This window comes from Mastigoproctus giganteus, chromosome 13, assembly GCF_048544385.1.
Source record: "Mastigoproctus giganteus isolate SK-2022 chromosome 13, ASM4854438v1, whole genome shotgun sequence".
Lineage (NCBI taxonomy): Eukaryota > Metazoa > Arthropoda > Arachnida > Uropygi > Thelyphonidae > Mastigoproctus > Mastigoproctus giganteus.
Genome location: NC_143587.1, coordinates 152,409,738 through 152,428,315, shown reverse-complemented (window position 1 = coordinate 152,428,315; position 18,578 = coordinate 152,409,738). Strand labels below are relative to the sequence as shown.

The window sequence follows — 18,578 nt, the reverse complement described above, 5'->3', positions numbered from 1 at the left end:
AGTAGCTCTACGTCCTTCTTAAACTGAGGCCTCCAGACCTGTATGCAGTACTCTAGGTGTGGCGTGACCATTGTCTTATACAAGCAGACAATCAGCTCCTTATCCCTGCTAGCAAAATTTCTGTATATCATTGACAAGACACCATGAGCTACTCTTGCAGCCTGTCTTCATTGCTCAGAAAACTTCATATCTGACTGCACAATTATCCCCAGGTACTTTTCATTCTCTGCTACCCTGAGTGTAGTACCACACAGTTGGTACATTACTCTGGGGTTACTGCTACCCATATGCAGTACTTTACATTTGTTAATGTTAAACTTCAGTGCCACCTCTCAGCCCACCTGCTCAACTTTTCTAGATCCTGTTGTAGTAGTATACTATCATTACTGTCATTAACAACCCTGCCAACCTTCGTATCATATGCAAACTTAGATATTACCCTGATATACCTTCATCAATATCATTGATAAATACAGAAAACAACAATGGGCCCAATACAGAACCATTACTGGAGACTCCAATAATAACATTAGTCCATGAAGAGCAATGTACATTAATTACCACTCTGTCTTCTCCCACTCAACCACCCTTTTATCCATTGCAGCAACTTGCCCATAATGCCATACTGCTCCAATTTGTACAGTAGTCTTCCATGTGCTGCTGCCACAACAAAAGTAACTCCTGAAACACTGCATAAAGTGTGAAAGGAACTAGATTTTCAGTGCAATGTTTGTTGAATAATCACTGGCGTTCATATTGAAAACCTGTAGATGTGGCTGTAGCTCAACAAAACTTCAGGTGTTCCCTTTAATTTGAAGCATTTATCTTCCCTTAGTTTCTAAAATTATGGTGCTCACAAATGTAATTACAAAGCAGCTTAACAAAAGTTAAGCTACTTTGTAAAACCCTCCCTCTACTATCTGTCCATTCGACAAGAGACTTATAGCATCTTGAACTATTACAGTCCCTTTTCTAAATTTAAATACCATATAGGGTCACTATGCTATAACACTGTTTCATGACTTATCTAAAGCTTTTGATTGCATAAACCATACTATTCTACTTAACAAACTCAATAACCTTGGGCTTGAGAGGGAAAATTAACCTTCTCCTTGAAAACTATCTTGCCGATCGGCCGTTTATCGTAAGAACAAATCAATCATACTCCGACATCTGTTATTTTTCCAGGGGAGTACCTCAAGGCTCACTTCTTGGACCTATCCTATTTGTTCTTTACATCGATGAATTTCTCTCTCTTCTTCCATCTTCTCACCTAGTAGCGTATGCCAATGATATTTCCATCCTAATCACAGATAAAGACCCTAATGAGCTCCAACTCAAAATCTCTGCCTTGCTTTCTGTGATGTATAATTGGCTTCAAAAGAATCAGCTTATACTGAATCCAGAAAAATCAAAATATATGGTGTTTAGAACGAAAAACAAACCACTAAATATTGATTTAGACGTACAAAGAAAAACAACTTGAAAGGGTGAATGAAACCAAGTTTCTCGGAATCTGGCTAGATGATAAGCAAAGTTGGGCAAAACAAATGATAACCCTACGAAAGAAAACTTCTCTTCTCAGACAAGTATTCCTTTCTTTAATTCAGCCGCACCTCACCTATGGAATCATCTCATGGGGTACCACCAGCCAAGAAAACCTTGCGAGAATCAACTCCATTCTCAATCGATGCGTTCGTTCAATTTTGGGCCTTCCCTGGAATGCATCGGTTAGTTTGAGATAAAAGGAAGTGAAACTCCTAAGCATCTACCAGCTATTGCAGAAAGCCGAGGTGATCCTTGTTTACTATACTATGAAGACAGCACTTTCCCCCTTTCTTCAGATCCTTTTTCATAACCACAGACGAAGAAGAAATATCATACAATCTAAGAAATGAAGCCAACCTGAAGATTCCGCTTTTCAGAAAAGCCATAGGTCAGAAAAGCATAAAATACAGAGGTGCTAAAACCTGGAACAAACTTCCTGCAAAAATCAAAAATGTCAATTCACTAAATCAATTCAAGAAACTACTAATCACCAGGGATGTCTGATTCAAATTGCCTTCTACTCAACTGCTGGATTTTATAAACACCAATATGGAAATAATGTACAAATGTTAAAGGAAGCAGTTGGCAAATAGTTTGTAAATTTCTGTGCATGTATCTCATCATTTTCCTTTTCTCTCCTCACTTAATTGTAAAAAAATGTTCACAATGATGTTATAAGTAGTGATGCTTTTTGAAGTCTTCTGTATAGAAATGTATAAAAAAAAACTCAAATTTATTTATGTCTTTCCTGTTGAACATTACCTGTACATTTTTCAATTGTATATTTGTATATTCATCATTTTTTAAGGGAACACTCCCTAAAAAGCCACTGGCTTATGTGTTCTCCCTCCCTTTTTGCTGTTATCTCCCAAAAAAGTGTAACATAAAATAGAGATAAATAAATTATTATTATTATTATTATATCCTTTAATTTTGTTAACTGCAACCACTTTCTTCATCTTCCAACTATGAACTGTAATCACTTCCTATAAATGGTTCCTACGCTATGATCCATACAATGTAATCTAGTTTTTTAGGTAATGATCAGGTCTAGAATATTCTTATCCCCCAACATTTTCTGTAATATTATGGAAATAATAATCAACAATAACATGCTCTTAGTTGCTTAACGTGGCCAAGGAATGTTAGTTTATGGTCTAGGGAAAGTTCTACAAATTTAATTTGATTTTGAATTGGTAGTTAGATGATTCAGGTATATAATTCAAGAATAAGATAAGATCTGAATGTAAGTTTCAATGACAGCAGACACTAGTGCAGGTCGTTTTCAAGGAAATAGGGAGTATCTATTGACACACACCCTTCCACTTATATTTGTAATAGCACTTTAACTGCCTTTCAATCATTCTCATATACTGAGAATGACATAAAATGCTCAGAGCATCTATATATAACAGTTATTATTGTGGGTGGTTGCAAGTACTTCCATGATTGTTTTGATAGTTTTTGTAAACAAAGTGTGACTAAGGACTCACTCCTGCAGAATCCTTTCTTCTTATACAAGTCTTGTATACATTGTTTCACGTTGTACTTAATAGTTGCAGCAGTGAGGGAAGTTCTGAACGAATCGAGCCATATTCCGACATAACCATGGTACTGTAACTGATGTAGAAACATGGAATCTTAACCCAAATGGAAGACAATATGTGCACTGTATTTATCTGATCAGTACAACAAAGTACTATATGTTTCGAACATACAGTAACTTGGTGTTCTGATCAGAGAGAGAGAGAGACTGGTACAAAATTATCATTAATTCCACATATGAAGATAAGGATTGTGTCATTTACATCAGTATCATCCACCACACTAAAATATATCATTTGTTTTATGTTTTCCAAAAGTTTTTCAAAAGTTTTCAGTGTTTTTTGTTGTTTTCTTAATTCGTTTTGTAATTTTGAATACTTATCACAATGCTCCTTTATATTGATCATAAGATTTATGCTTGGAACCAGTGTCATTTTAAATTATATTCTTTAAAACCTGACAGTCTCCTTACACATCAAACACACTGCTTTTTCGTCGTGCTCAATAAAGAAATAGTCTTCAGTCCACCTTTGATTAAAAACACTCCAAAACGATTTTCCTGTTTTGGAACATTTTTAAGGATGATTTTTTAATGCAATACAAATTAATAATAATTCAATACAATGAACAAGTTATATTAAAATAGTAGAATTTCACAATATGAAAGATTCATACATATATAATTGTATTTAGTATACATATGCCAGCACTAGACTGGACTACATGTATATGCAGTGGTGTGACTCTCTAAAATGCTGTTTTTTAGTTCAATTTCCCCGAGGGCCATATAAATATTATTCCTGAGCCATAGGTTGGATACCACTGTTCTATTATATCAGTGGTTCCCAACCTTTTTTAACTCGCGAACCCCTTTCAACGTAAAAAACTTTTTAGCAAACCCCTTTTAACATTTTTTTTTTTTATCGCGAACCCTTTTCAAAGTAAATTTTTTTTTAGTGAACTGCTTTAACATAATATTTTTAAAGCGAACTACTAAGCCTATATTATCTGAAATTGTATATTTCTGAATTTTTATTATAAAATATTTCCAGTACTACACTGGTGTGCAAAACTTAAGGACCAACACTATTTCTAAAGGTTACAACCACAAAATCTTTTTAAGGTACTCTTTACTGATGAGTAGATTCAGTCTCAGCAACGATTCGGGATGTCAGCTAATCTGGAGAGAGATTGACACACGGCATCACCCCACAAACATCACTAAAAGGGATCGATATCGGGGTTTGTACCAGCAATCAGCCATCCACTGGCAAAAGGCAAATTTACGCACATCTATTCCACAACCATCTTTTCTCAATTTGAATTTATGGCCCTTCAGATCGATATGGGGGTCAAGATGTTCTCGTCTGGGAGGCGTTACCTTGGATGGACAAACACAACTCCAGATACTGGAAGGCGGTACTGTAACCGGTGCACGCTACTGTACTGAGGTAATCCTTCCCCACATGTGTCTGTTCCGAGGTGCACTGGCCCTGAGTTTGTGTTTATGGATGATAACACCACACCCCATCACACTGCAGCTGTTGATATGCTTTTGGAAAATGAGGATATTGTTCGTATGGATTGGCCTGCCCATTCCACCAATCTAAATCCCATCGAACACATATGGGACACTGTGGGGAGATGCCTAGCGGCACGTCCTCACCCAACAGAAAATGTTCCCCAGCTGAAGATGGTGCTGATAGAGAAATGGACGATGTTGCTTCAAGAACTTATCAACAACATTGTTCTAAGTTTGGACAAGCGGTGCAACGCCTGCATCAACATTAGGGGTGGCGTATCTCCTACTGAGGACCACCTCTTCCCTCTGTTCCATTTTTGGCAGTAATACATCTGTATCATGGCAGCATATACATATCTGTATAATATCTTTATACATATCTGTGTAAAGTCCCTCTGTACCGTTTTTTGTTTCCGTTGTTGTGTCGGTGTTGTTTCCATCATTTCTGTACCTCACGAGGTTCCTTTGGTATGCTTTTGGTATGGCCATATCCAGGCCACTCCTGTGAGAAGCTACAGGTGAAACCTGACTGGTCCTTAAATTTTGCACACCAGTGTATGTTTTTATAAGGCAACATAGTGTAATAACAAAAATTATTATTAAGCATCATTTATACTTTGTAAAGCAGTTATTAATCAGTCCAAACTAGATTTCGAACAGGCTAAGAGCAGAAAACTTGCTTCTTGTCCAATGGTAGCTGACCATTTTGGTCTCTTTCCAAAACTATTGGCTGCAATTTTTGCCAATCTCTGTTCCCACTTCTGTCAAAACCAGATAATTCCGTTGCTACATCAGCCAAAAATAAAGCTGACCTGCTAGCATCCTATTTTTCTTCCAACTCGTGTATTGATGATCTTCGTAATCACCTCAAACCATTCCCAGTAAACTCCATTTAATGCCTCTCGTGGTCTTGTCAAAAGGATGTCAGAAGGATTTTGATGAATCTGATGCTAAGAAAGTTCCAGATCTTGATGGTATTTCTCCACTTGTTCTCAAAACCTGAGCTCATTTCTGTTCTTTGTCACTTATTCCAAAGGTGTTTTTCCTTCTGCTTGGAAATTTGCTCATATCCAGACAGTTCCTAAAAAGGGTGACAAATCTCTCCCATCCAATTATCGTCAATTGCAATTACTTCTACTTTTTCTAAAGTAATGGAGAAATCAATTAACCACCAACTCTTAAACTATCTAGAAACATTGTCTGATCAACAATCGCCAGTATGAGTTTCGTCAGTGTTGATCCACTGGTGATATTCTGGCTTATGTTACCCATCTAGGACAAATTCAATGGAAAAGTTGGGTGAAACGCAAGCAGTTCCTCTCAACATCTCAAAGGCTTTCGTTCGTGTTTGGCATAAAGATCTTCTAAATAAGCTCTACTCTATGGTTTGCCAACTATTTTTTGTAATTGGGTATCCAGTTTTATCTCTGACCGCTCACTGGTTAATGGTAGACGGCTCTCTGTTTTCTAACTTTTCCACTAATGCTGGTGTTCCCCAAGATTCAGTTCTTTCTCCTACTCTTTTCCTCTTATATATTAATGACCATCCTCCTTTGACTGGAAATCCTATCCATCGTTTTGCTCATGATAGCACATTGCATTCCACCTTCCAGTTTGGGAAACCTTTCCCTGCTCAAACAGCTTCAACTTCTCGAATATCCACTACCATTTCTTTAAATGCTGATCTCCAGGTAATTCTCCAGTGGGGCAAAGATAAATTTAATTTAAATCCTTCTAAAACTCAGTCCTGTCTTATATCTCGCAAAAAAAAAAAAAGATTCTTCTGCTCCTATGTTTATCTTCGATGATGCTTTGAGTTCTAGGCAAGATCTTGGGGATTACTCTGACTTCTAATCTCTCTCTTGGAATAAAGCACATTACAAATATTGCTTCTTCTGCATCTAAAAAACTTTGTTTTCTCCTGGTGTTACTTTTCTTTCAAACTGTTGTTGACTCAGTAGAAATCGCAAATTCGGCCAACCACGGAATATTTTTCCCACATCTGGGGCGGTGACCCCAAAACCTCTCTCTCAGGCTTCTAGAGTCCGTTCAAAAGAGGGCAGTTAGTTTAATTAATGTCTCATCTCTAACAAAAAAAAAAAAAAAAACCCCAAATTATGATATTAGGGTCACCCATAAGTGATCACATCTACCCATATATTAACTGTGTCTGAGAATGACTAACTCAGCCACAGAATGAAAAAAGCCCATTAAAATTCCTCACGTCATAGACAGGATTCAAACCACTCTTCCACCCGGTGTGAGGAGGACGTGACGATACTACTGTGCTACCCGCACAACAGTCTCATCTCTAACAGTCTCCCCACCCTCTGTCTCATAGACCTTTCTATAGATATTTCCACAGGCACTGTTCTCCTGAATTGGCTTCTTTAATTCCTGCTCTCTATCTTTCAAAGCAATCAGAAAATGTGCCACAACCAGTCAACATTCTTTTACTGTCTAAGTTCAAACTCACCGAACAAGCTTTTCTTCTTCCTCATTTATTCATTCAATTTCCATTTTCTGGAACAAGTCCCCTTCTTATGTATTTCCTGAAAATTACAATCAACAGAAGTTCAAGTCTAATGTCAACAAATATCTTCTTTCATCTTTTCAACCCATGCATGATACTAAGTACTATATTAGGTTCTTAAAAAAAAAAAAAAAAAAAAAAAAAGTACCTGTACATAACAATGGTCCTTGAGAATAAAAAAAATAAATAAATAAATAAATTTAGTATGCAAAACATTTATTTAACATGATATACTGTAAGATAGTAAACTAATTATAAGGAATTGTGGGAGATGTGGTTTTTTTCTATGGCAATTCTTTATTTAATTTTAGTTTACTTTATTTAATTTTAGTTTACTTTATTGTTTATTATTAGTTTTATTTTGTAATTTACAATAATATACATATGTAAATCTAAGCAGACGCCATTATAGAATTTTTAGTGTGAACCCCTGGGGATTCGCGAACCACCGGTTGAGCACCGCTGTATTTGATTATCTACAGTGGGTTTATGATGGAATTTATTCCACATGATTTTGTTCTCTTTTTGATCATCTGCATTCATCATTCCTCTATACTTTTGGTAGATCTTTATATCTGCAGCTGTCATGAAATATTCTTTTCTGCTGCTTTTAATACTGGTTCAATTATATATGCTAGTGCTCATCAGAATCATATTGTTGCACAATTGTTAAATCAGGTACTGCTAGTGGTTGATATTCCATCCAAATGACATTCCATTGAGGAAATTACAGGGATACTTAGGTGCTTTAGCCTGTAACTTAATAAATGTAAAATGTAATGTATTGCTCTGTAATGGGATTCTGGTAACAGTCCACTGTAATATAGGTTACAAAATTGCTGCGCACATAGATAAGTCAATGGAAAAGTTGGTGTAAATAATAATTGGTAAATGTACATCATTACTAAGCATTGTTAGGTGGTTCTCGGTTTAGGTAAGGGTCCACTTGATCAGCATGATTGTTTCCCCACAAGACACGATTGCCAAAATCACCTAACCGAAATCACCCAGCTGGACAGTTAGATCATTTAAACCATTAGTTTCTATTTTAAAGTAAGGTGGGACATACAGAGATCACACTGTAATATGTACTCCTATTACGAATGAGGCAGCAACTGCTTCTGTGTGTTAAGTTTTTCTTGCTGGACTGGTATTTGCTGGTAGAAAATATAAGGCAATAGATAGACTTAGGTACATGTGACCCATAGTCACAAGTATAATTTTGTTATCTTACACTTCAGTGGAATTTTTGATAGTGTTCGCATAAACAACTGTGATACAAATTGGAACAAACAACATTAGGGGCAAGTTACTATGGATAAATGGAAACAAGGGACAAATAGGGGTTTATTAATACCCACTGACCCTAAAGGTCTGATAAGTGGCATCTGTCAAGGTTCAATGTAAGATCCCTTAATGGTTTTCAATATTTATTAAGATGTAGGCAATTTAAGTTCAGTGTAAGTTTGCCAATAATAAATTTGCTCACAATAATAGAGGTGAGCAAGGTGATTAATGAGAGTGATAATGTATATTACTACAACAACCTCAATAATTAGCCAAAATGGACTGAAAACTGACAAAATGAAATTTAACACTAAAAAATACAAGGTATGTAATAATGAACATTAGGTATAGTCATCCCTCGATTTTTGCAGGGGTTACGTTCCAGGAAAACACACACACAGTCCAAATTGGCGCAGTGCAAAACGTACGTTATATGACATAATGAGGGTTCCTTACCTGTACACAAAAAAAATGGGCAAAAAAAAAAAAATAAAATAAAATAAAAATAAATAAATAGAAAAATATTGTCTTCATTCGGTAAGAAAAAAATAAAAATTACAAACATGTCCATAAAATTAATCTTGCCAATACACAACTCTAGATTTTTAATCTAAATTCATTGTTACTTACTTTGCTGTTTTCCCGTGATAAACTTATAAGAGTATCCTGCACTTTTTGGAAAAAAACATAGTTAAAACTGTTTTCTTAAAAGCACACTGTTTTACTTTATAAATTTCTTCAAAAGGAACTAAAGCTAACAATAAAGTTCTGCAAAAATTTATACTCCTCTCCAAATTAGGAATCATATCCAGGGCTATAACCAGGAACCAGAACCGTATCCTAAAATCCAAGTATATGATATCAAAATTATTTTTTGCATCCAGTTCCTTTGTGACCACTTCATAGTATCCAATCAAATTTGTCTGACAAGACTCTCTAACAAATCCATGCTGTGTCTGAACTATAACTGCAGCCTTGTCTAGATGATCCTGCAGTGCTTTTTTAACCAGTGGTGATATCTTCATTATTTTCCCAGGAACAGAAGTTAAACTAATAACAGATCTGTAATTACTTTGATCCCCTGTGTGAATTGGAGATATATTTGCACATCTCCAGTCCATGGGGCTTTCCCCCGAGTCCAAGGATGCTCTCATAATTATGACTAAGGACTGAAGGTAAGGTTTGCTTACTTCCTATGCCACTTCCATTAATATAACTGGATAGAACCCATCTACTCCAGGTGTCTTTCTTATGTTTAACTTCAACAATTTCTCCTCCACTTTGCTCACAGTTATTACAAAATCATTTAACTCCCTGTTAGAGTTTGATAAACATCTGGCTCCCCTCCTTGAATAACTCATGTGTGAATGTAGATGCAAAATGCTCATTTAGTTCAGCAACAATCTGAGAATGTTAATCTACAGTCAAACCACTGATATAAAGTGGACCAATCTGATTCATCCCCTTCCTTTTAGAGTTTATATAAGTAAAGGAATCTTTGCTGTTTTTCTTTGCATCCTTTGCCAAATATTTTTCATAATCTGCCTTTGCTTGCCTAACCTCCTTTGTGACTAGATTACAAACTAGCTTGTATCTACCATAGGCTTCTGTGTCGCCTGACAATTTATGTGCATCCCATGCATTTTTGTTCTCTGCAACGAGTCCCATTAGTTTATGACATCCATTTGAGCCTAAACTTAGAGTAGTACAAAAAGCCTAGTAGCTTCCAAAATTACTTCCTTGAATGGTTCCCATTTAGAATTTGCTGTTAGTAACATCATCAGTTGGTCCCACTGTACAGAACCTAAAAAATCGAGACCACTGTAGTCACCTTTACAAAAGCAAAAACCCTTCCCTTTACCCCTGATTTACTTACATCTTTAAGTAAATCCCATATCAGTAGACTGTGATCACTGCCACCTAGTGGTTCCTTTATTTATAAATTCTTAATGTATGAATAATCACTGCTCATAATCAGATCAATGTATGAATAATCACTGCTCCCTCTTGCTGCATCTCTAACATGCTGCTGTAGAAAACAATCAACCAATAAATCCACAAAAGCCTTGCTAGTGTGCAAGTGACCAACCCACATGTTCCAGTCTATATCTGGGAAGTTAAAACCTCCGATTTTCTCATCATTTTCCCTAATTCATCGAAAGTAGATTCATTTATGCTGTACTTCTTGGCCAATGTTACAAGCTTTTTGCCATTTTTGAACTCCTTAATGATTTTTTAATTTTTCCTCTAAATTAATTTTTTTTTTTGTTGCAGCTTTCTTCAACTTAGGCGCTAAGGATGTTGTTTCAAACCAGATAAACACACCACCATTTATTGCTATGTTTAGTTATAAGAATCAGTTTTGAATGCCTTTGTGATATTTTTCTAAAGCACATTTCTGGAGGTCACGACCATAAAACAAACACAATTTGCACTTTCCGGTTTATTGGGCTTTTCTGTTAGTGCAATGTATTATAAACACGTAGTAAACTCAATCTTGTTGTATTTGTGATAATCCCAATAGCTGGAATTCTGTAGGATTTTACGTTATTATGGTGAAATGTGTTTCTCCTTCAATGAAATCTTTAATCATGTAAAAAATATAAATTTTCAAAATCTGCTCTTCATTTCTACTTTTGCAGCTTTGTAAACAAAAATCAGGCAGGTAGCAAAATGCTATGCAAGATAAAATTTTGGTAGTAAATACCTGACCACACAAAATTAAAAAACCATGCAAATCGTGGGATGACTGTATATGTATGATAAATATAATGTATACAATAATGCAGAATGAAAAAGACCTAGAGCTAATTTTGTACTCCAGAATCAAGTTTGCTCAGAATCACGCCAAGTTGACAGGACAGCTCATGTAAGTTTCATTTCAGGAAGAATATAAATCTGTTCAAATGGGTTCAGAGAAGATCAACAAGATTAGCCAGGGGTGGAAAGTGCAGAATCTTTCATTGTAGGTTGCAGCATCTAGAAATTGAGCATTGAGGGGGGGGGGGGGGGGTTGAGCAAATTAAATGCTAATAGTATCCTCAATTGTTCTCGGAAAACACACACACATAAGGGGATGTAAATTTAAATTGGAAAATGGGATGAGATGGACAGAAATTTGCTTTCAGGCAGAGTTACTGCATTCGAATGTACTGTTGTAATAGGCTTTCACTTAGTGTTGTGGAGGAGGTAGTTTGAATAAATTAGCATTAGCATTAGTAGAGGCATATGATGCAAGAAAGCAAGCTTATTCAGCATCAGCCAAAAAAAAAAAAAAAACACACACCACTCCCATTTCACCCCTCCGTTCGTTCGAAATACCTGTCCAGTTGAGCTTTAAATTTGTTTAGGCTATCAACTTCAACAACAAGTGATGGAAGTTGGTTCCACCAACCAACCACCCGCTGGCCAAAGGCAAATTTCCGCACATCTATCCGACATCCGTCCTTCCTCAATTTGAATTTATGCCCTCTGAGGTGATTATTCTGAGCAAGATGAAGAATCCCATTGGCATTTAGCATGCTCAAACCATTCAAAGCCTTATACACCTCTATCAGATCACCTCGCCAGTGCCTAGCCTCCTGACTGTAATTTGCAAAACTTAAGCCTTTCTTCGAAAGAGCAACCCTTTGTTCCATTCACTAATCTTGTTGCCCTTCTCTGTACCCGTTCCAGCAGCTCTACATCCTTCTTGAAATGAGGCCTCCAGACCTGTATACAGTACTCAAGATGTGGCCTAACCATTGCCTTATACAAGGGAATAATCACCTCCTTATCCCTGCTAGAAAAATTCCTGTATTTCATTGACAAGACACCATGAGCTACTCTTGCAGCTCGTCTGCACTGCTCAGAGAACTTCATATCTGCCTGCACAATTACCCCCAGGTACTTTTCATTCTCCACCACTGTCAGTGTAGTACCGCAGAGTTGATACGTTGCTCTGGGGTTACTGTTTCCCATATGTAGTACTTTACATTTGTCAATGTTAAACTTCATTTGCCACCTCTCAGCCCATCTGTTCTACCTTTCCAGATCCTGTTGCAGCATCATAGCGTCAGTAGTGTCCTTAACAACCCTGCCAACCTTTGTATCATCTGCAAACTTGGACATTAAACTTGATATCCCATCATCAATATCATTCATAAACACCGAAAACAACAATGGACCCAACACTGAACCCTGAGGAACTCCACTAATAACATTAGTCCACGTTGAGCAGTGTCCATTGATTACCACTCTCTGTCTTCTGCCACTCAACCATCCCCTTATCCATAGCAGCAATTTGCCTCCAATGCCACACTGCTCCAATTTGTGCAGCAGTCTTCCATGTGCAACAGTATCAAAAGCCTTTCTAAGATCCAAATATATAATATCAAAGTTATTCCCTGCATCCAGTTCTTTTGTGACTACATCATAGTATCCAATCAAATTGGTCAGGCAAGACCTGCCCTTAACAAAACCATGCTGCGTCTGAGCTATAACTGAATTCTTGTCTAGATGATCCTGCAGTGCTTCTTTAACCAGTGCCTCCATTAATTTACCTGGAACAGAAGTTAAACTAACAGGTCTATAATTACTTGTGTCAGCCTTTGATCCTCCTTTGTGAATTGGGGTTACATTTGCACATCTCCAGTCTATGGGTACCTCCCCTGAGTCCAAAGAAGCTCTCATAATTATGGCTAGGGGTTTGCTTGCTTCCTTTGCTGCCTCCTTTAATATAACTGGATAGATCCCATCCACCCCAGGTGCCTTTTTTATGTTTATCCTCAACAATCTCTCCTCCACTTTCCTCTCAGTTATTACAATATCATCCAGCTCACTGCCAATGTTTACTTTACCTACATCATTCTCCTTCCTGAATAACTCCTCATGCGTGAATGTAGATGCAAAATACTCGTTTAGATAGTTAGCCACCTGAGCAGGATCCTCAACTGTTGAACCATCAATATCCAGTGGACCAATCTGATTCATCCCTTTCCTTCTTGAGTTTAAATATGTAAAGAACTCTTTTCTGTTTTTCTTTGCATCCTTTGCCAAGGATTTTTCGTAGTCTGCCTTTGCCTGCCTAATCTCCTTTGTGACTTGGTTACAGACCAACTTATATCTATCATAGGCTTCCATGTCACCCATTAATTTGTATGTATCCCATGCATTTTTCTTTTCTGCCACATGTCTCATTAGTTCATCTGACAACCATTTAGGCCTAAACCTTGAACAATATTTCTTAGTTGGTATGTAAAGCCTGGTAGCCTCCAAGATTAGTTCCTTGAATGCTTCCCATTTTGAGTTTGCTGTTGGTAACATCATCAGTTGGTGCCCCTGTATAGAATTTAAATACTGTCTCAGACCATCATAGTCGCCTTTACGAAAACAAAAACCCTTCCCTTTACCTCTGATGGTAGTTACCTCCTTGAGTAAATCCCACTTTAGCACACTATGATCACTGCCACCTAGTGGTTCATTTATCTGCAGATTCTTAATGCATGAAGAATCACTACTGATAATCAGATCAAGAGTATTGCTCCCTCTTGTTGCCTCACGAACATGCTGATGTAGAAAACAATCATCCAATAAATCCACAAAAGCCTTGCTAGTGTGCAAGTGACCAACCCACAAATTCCAGTCAATATCTGGGAAATTAAAATCCCCCATTATAAGACTCTCTGATTTACTGGCCCACTCTACTTCCCTGTACAATATCTTATTATACTCATCAGAGTCATTAGGCCTATAGCACACTCCTACTCTCAATTTTAATTTCCCTATGCTTATGTCACACCAAACTGACTCGACACTGCCCTGTCCATCGAAGTCAACTGGCTTCACTTCCTTGGACTTTATGTGTTTCTTAACTAATAGCATAACCCCTCCTCCCCTCCTGTCCTGTCTATCCTTTCTATACACATTGTATTCCCCAAATTCCAGTTCCGCATTACTTATATCTGCGTGACACCACGTCTCTGATATCCCAACAATATCTGCCTTTGATGTTTTTAGCAATACCTCAAATTCATCAAATTTATTTACCAAACTCCTAGCATTGGTGTACACGCAGGTATACATGCACCTGTTTCTATTCTTAGCTACCCTAACACAACCCATGTGTTTACTTGTACCGCAATGACTCCCAGCAGTCTCTGAAATATCCTGCATCTTGTTTTTCAGGATCCAAATATATAATATCAAAGTTATTCCCTGCATCCAGTTCTTTTGTGACTACATCATAGTATCCAATCAAATTGGTCAGGCAAGACCTGCCCTTAACAAAACCATGCTGCGTCTGAGCTATAACTGAATTCTTGTCTAGATGATCCTGCAGTGCTTCTTTAACCAGTGCCTCCATTAATTTACCTGGAACAGAAGTTAAACTAACAGGTCTATAATTACTTGTGTCAGCCTTTGATCCTCCTTTGTGAATTGGGGTTACATTTGCACATCTCCAGTCTATGGGTACCTCCCCTGAGTCCAAAGAAGCTCTCATAATTATGGCTAGGGGTTTGCTTGCTTCCTTTGCTGCCTCCTTTAATATAACTGGATAGATCCCATCCACCCCAGGTGCCTTTTTTATGTTTATCCTCAACAATCTCTCCTCCACTTTCCTCTCAGTTATTACAATATCATCCAGCTCACTGCCAATGTTTACTTTACCTACATCATTCTCCTTCCTGAATAACTCCTCATGCGTGAATGTAGATGCAAAATACTCGTTTAGATAGTTAGCCACCTGAGCAGGATCCTCAACTGTTGAACCATCAATATCCAGTGGACCAATCTGATTCATCCCTTTCCTTCTTGAGTTTAAATATGTAAAGAACTCTTTTCTGTTTTTCTTTGCATCCTTTGCCAAGGATTTTTCGTAGTCTGCCTTTGCCTGCCTAATCTCCTTTGTGACTTGGTTACAGACCAACTTATATCTATCATAGGCTTCCATGTCACCCATTAATTTGTATGTATCCCATGCATTTTTCTTTTCTGCCACATGTCTCATTAGTTCATCTGACAACCATTTAGGCCTAAACCTTGAACAATATTTCTTAGTTGGTATGTAAAGCCTGGTAGCCTCCAAGATTAGTTCCTTGAATGCTTCCCATTTTGAGTTTGCTGTTGGTAACATCATCAGTTGGTGCCCCTGTATAGAATTTAAATACTGTCTCAGACCATCATAGTCGCCTTTACGAAAACAAAAACCCTTCCCTTTACCTCTGATGGTAGTTACCTCCTTGAGTAAATCCCACTTTAGCACACTATGATCACTGCCACCTAGTGGTTCATTTATCTGCAGATTCTTAATGCATGAAGAATCACTACTGATAATCAGATCAAGAGTATTGCTCCCTCTTGTTGCCTCACGAACATGCTGATGTAGAAAACAATCATCCAATAAATCCACAAAAGCCTTGCTAGTGTGCAAGTGACCAACCCACAAATTCCAGTCAATATCTGGGAAATTAAAATCCCCCATTATAAGACTCTCTGATTTACTGGCCCACTCTACTTCCCTGTACAATATCTTATTATACTCATCAGAGTCATTAGGCCTATAGCACACTCCTACTCTCAATTTTAATTTCCCTATGCTTATGTCACACCAAACTGACTCGACACTGCCCTGTCCATCGAAGTCAACTGGCTTCACTTCCTTGGACTTTATGTGTTTCTTAACTAATAGCATAACCCCTCCTCCCCTCCTGTCCTGTCTATCCTTTCTATACACATTGTATTCCCCAAATTCCAGTTCCGCATTACTTATATCTGCGTGACACCACGTCTCTGATATCCCAACAATATCTGCCTTTGATGTTTTTAGCAATACCTCAAATTCATCAAATTTATTTACCAAACTCCTAGCATTGGTGTACACGCAGGTATACATGCACCTGTTTCTATTCTTAGCTACCCTAACACAACCCATGTGTTTACTTGTACCGCAATGACTCCCAGCAGTCTCTGAAATATCCTGCATCTTGTTTTTCAGGCTTCTGCTCATTTCAATAGAAGCAGTGCAAGAATCACTTCCACCTCTGCCAGTGGCTACTGTTAATCTATTAGTCCTTGTATCCCCCCCCAACTAGCAGTTTTCCGACCCACCTAACACTGCCTCGACAGCATCAGCAAAAATTCTTGCACCCTTTCTATTTAAGTGTATCCCATCCATGTAGAAGCAATCTCTCCTGTTAACAAGTACAGTCCAGGCTGAAAAAAATTCTACCCCTTGAGCCTTGCACAATCCCTCCAGGGCCGAATTGATCGACAAGGCTCTCATCATATACTCCCTCCTATCGTGTCTGGGCAGAATTGCAGACACTTTCAAATTCAACCCTAATTCACGGCTTTTTTTCAACAGTGACCTGTACTTGCTAAGTAATTCCGCCGGTCTCCTACTCTTAATATCATTAGTGCCAACGTGTACAACTATATCACCTTTTGTGCCCTTAAAAGATGATATCCGCTCTACAACGTCATCAACCTTTGCCCCTGTCAGACATACCCTGGTCCTATTCCACCTATCCTTTTTACAAAGCATGTTCCCCGTTTCCCTGACAATAGAGTCACCAACAACTACTAGTTCCTGTGGGACCAGTGCATTCTGCCTAGGGGGCTGCCTCTGTGTTGCCTGATGACCAAGTGCAAGCTCTGGCGTTGATGTGGGCAGCTGAGAGCTTGATGGGCCCCTCAATTTATTTCCTTCGAGGGCATCCACCCTGTCCTTCAAGCTCTCATAAAGGCCCATAACAACGCTGAGTTGTCGCCTGATTTCCTTGCACTCCTTACATCGTGCACACACAAAGACATCCCCCTTGGCATTATCATGTCCCGTACCCGACTGCTCCGCAAACATCAAGCAAACAGTGCATTTTAAAAGACTGTGATTCAGAGGGCAACTGCCTCCCTCAGTTCTCCCCTGAACCACAGCACTCCCATTAGCTTGAGCCTTTTGCTTTGCTGCTCTGGTCAGAGTCATGATTCCGATTTAATTCAATAAAATTTCAAAACAAAAATTAAATCTTTAAGTTATATCCCAAAACAGTTATGTTATATTTTTTTTTCAGTATCTAGTGTTTTCTACGAGTTCCCTTTATACAACTTCCGCATCACGTGTACCACTATAGTTATGTATTAATTATTTGTTACGATTAAGTCGTTATATATATACAGAGTTAAAAATACAATTTAATTGACAATAAAGTTTATCAAGATTAATAGATTTACTGATTAATTGACAATATTATATTATGCACTATACTACACTAAGCTTATGCTATCGTGTAAAAATGGCGGGAATTCTCGAACGGTACTTCTACGGACTCGTAAGTATTGATTAGCTTCCAAATCTCGCTATCTCAATTTAGAATACACTAAGGATCCTGACTAGGTCTATAATCTTTTTTTTTTTTTTTTTTTTTTTATGAAAACCCCAAACACGAAAGGTATCAAAAACTATAGTACTTAGTACCGTGCATGGGTTGAAGGAGAAGTATGGGGGGGGGGATGCCGGAAACTTTGCTCTAGAGACTAAACATGGGTTTCACCACTTCAAGCCTCTAATAAGCAAAGTGGTGGTGGTATTTCACCGGTTGATGAAAGTCATCTACCACCTGCATCTACTTATAGAAGATAATTTGATGATATAACAATTGGTTAAATAAATCGACTAAATTTGGTTAAAAAAAAAGACCTCTCGTTCAATTTGTAACACGTGGATTTGATACCATTACCGATACTAAGTAATACCTACAAAATCTCTGTCTAAGTTAAACTTTAAACTAAGTATCGTAACTAGGAATATAAAGCTACTCTAGAAAATAAGTTAATATGACAATTTAAGCTAGTAAATCAGGAAAAACTTCTCTGTTCCAAGAGCTTCAAGGAGCTTCGTCCGCACAGGCTAACCTCGCACCCAGACGCTGATACATCAGTGTCTGGGTGCGAGGACGCTGATACATCAGCGTCTTAAATTTAAAGGATTCGACTGATTATTTGTAGTGATGAGCAAACAGAAGTGTTTTTTTTTTTCAAATGGATGACGTATAAGTTTTCTTCCTTTTGCCACTACTGAAACTAAATATCCAGTACTGCGACAAACACCATAACACAGTTTGTATGATGAAATGCCTAAATAAAATTCAGCCATGCTAAATACAG

The 18,578-nt window shown here is 37.7% G+C and overlaps 1 protein-coding gene across 1 annotated transcript in view; it reads right to left on the bottom strand.

Annotated features, from left to right (window-relative positions):
* Positions 1-18,578, bottom strand: part of Dcps (Decapping enzyme, scavenger) — a 44,152-nt gene that overhangs the window by 12,364 nt on the left and 13,210 nt on the right. The window lies entirely within an intron of this gene.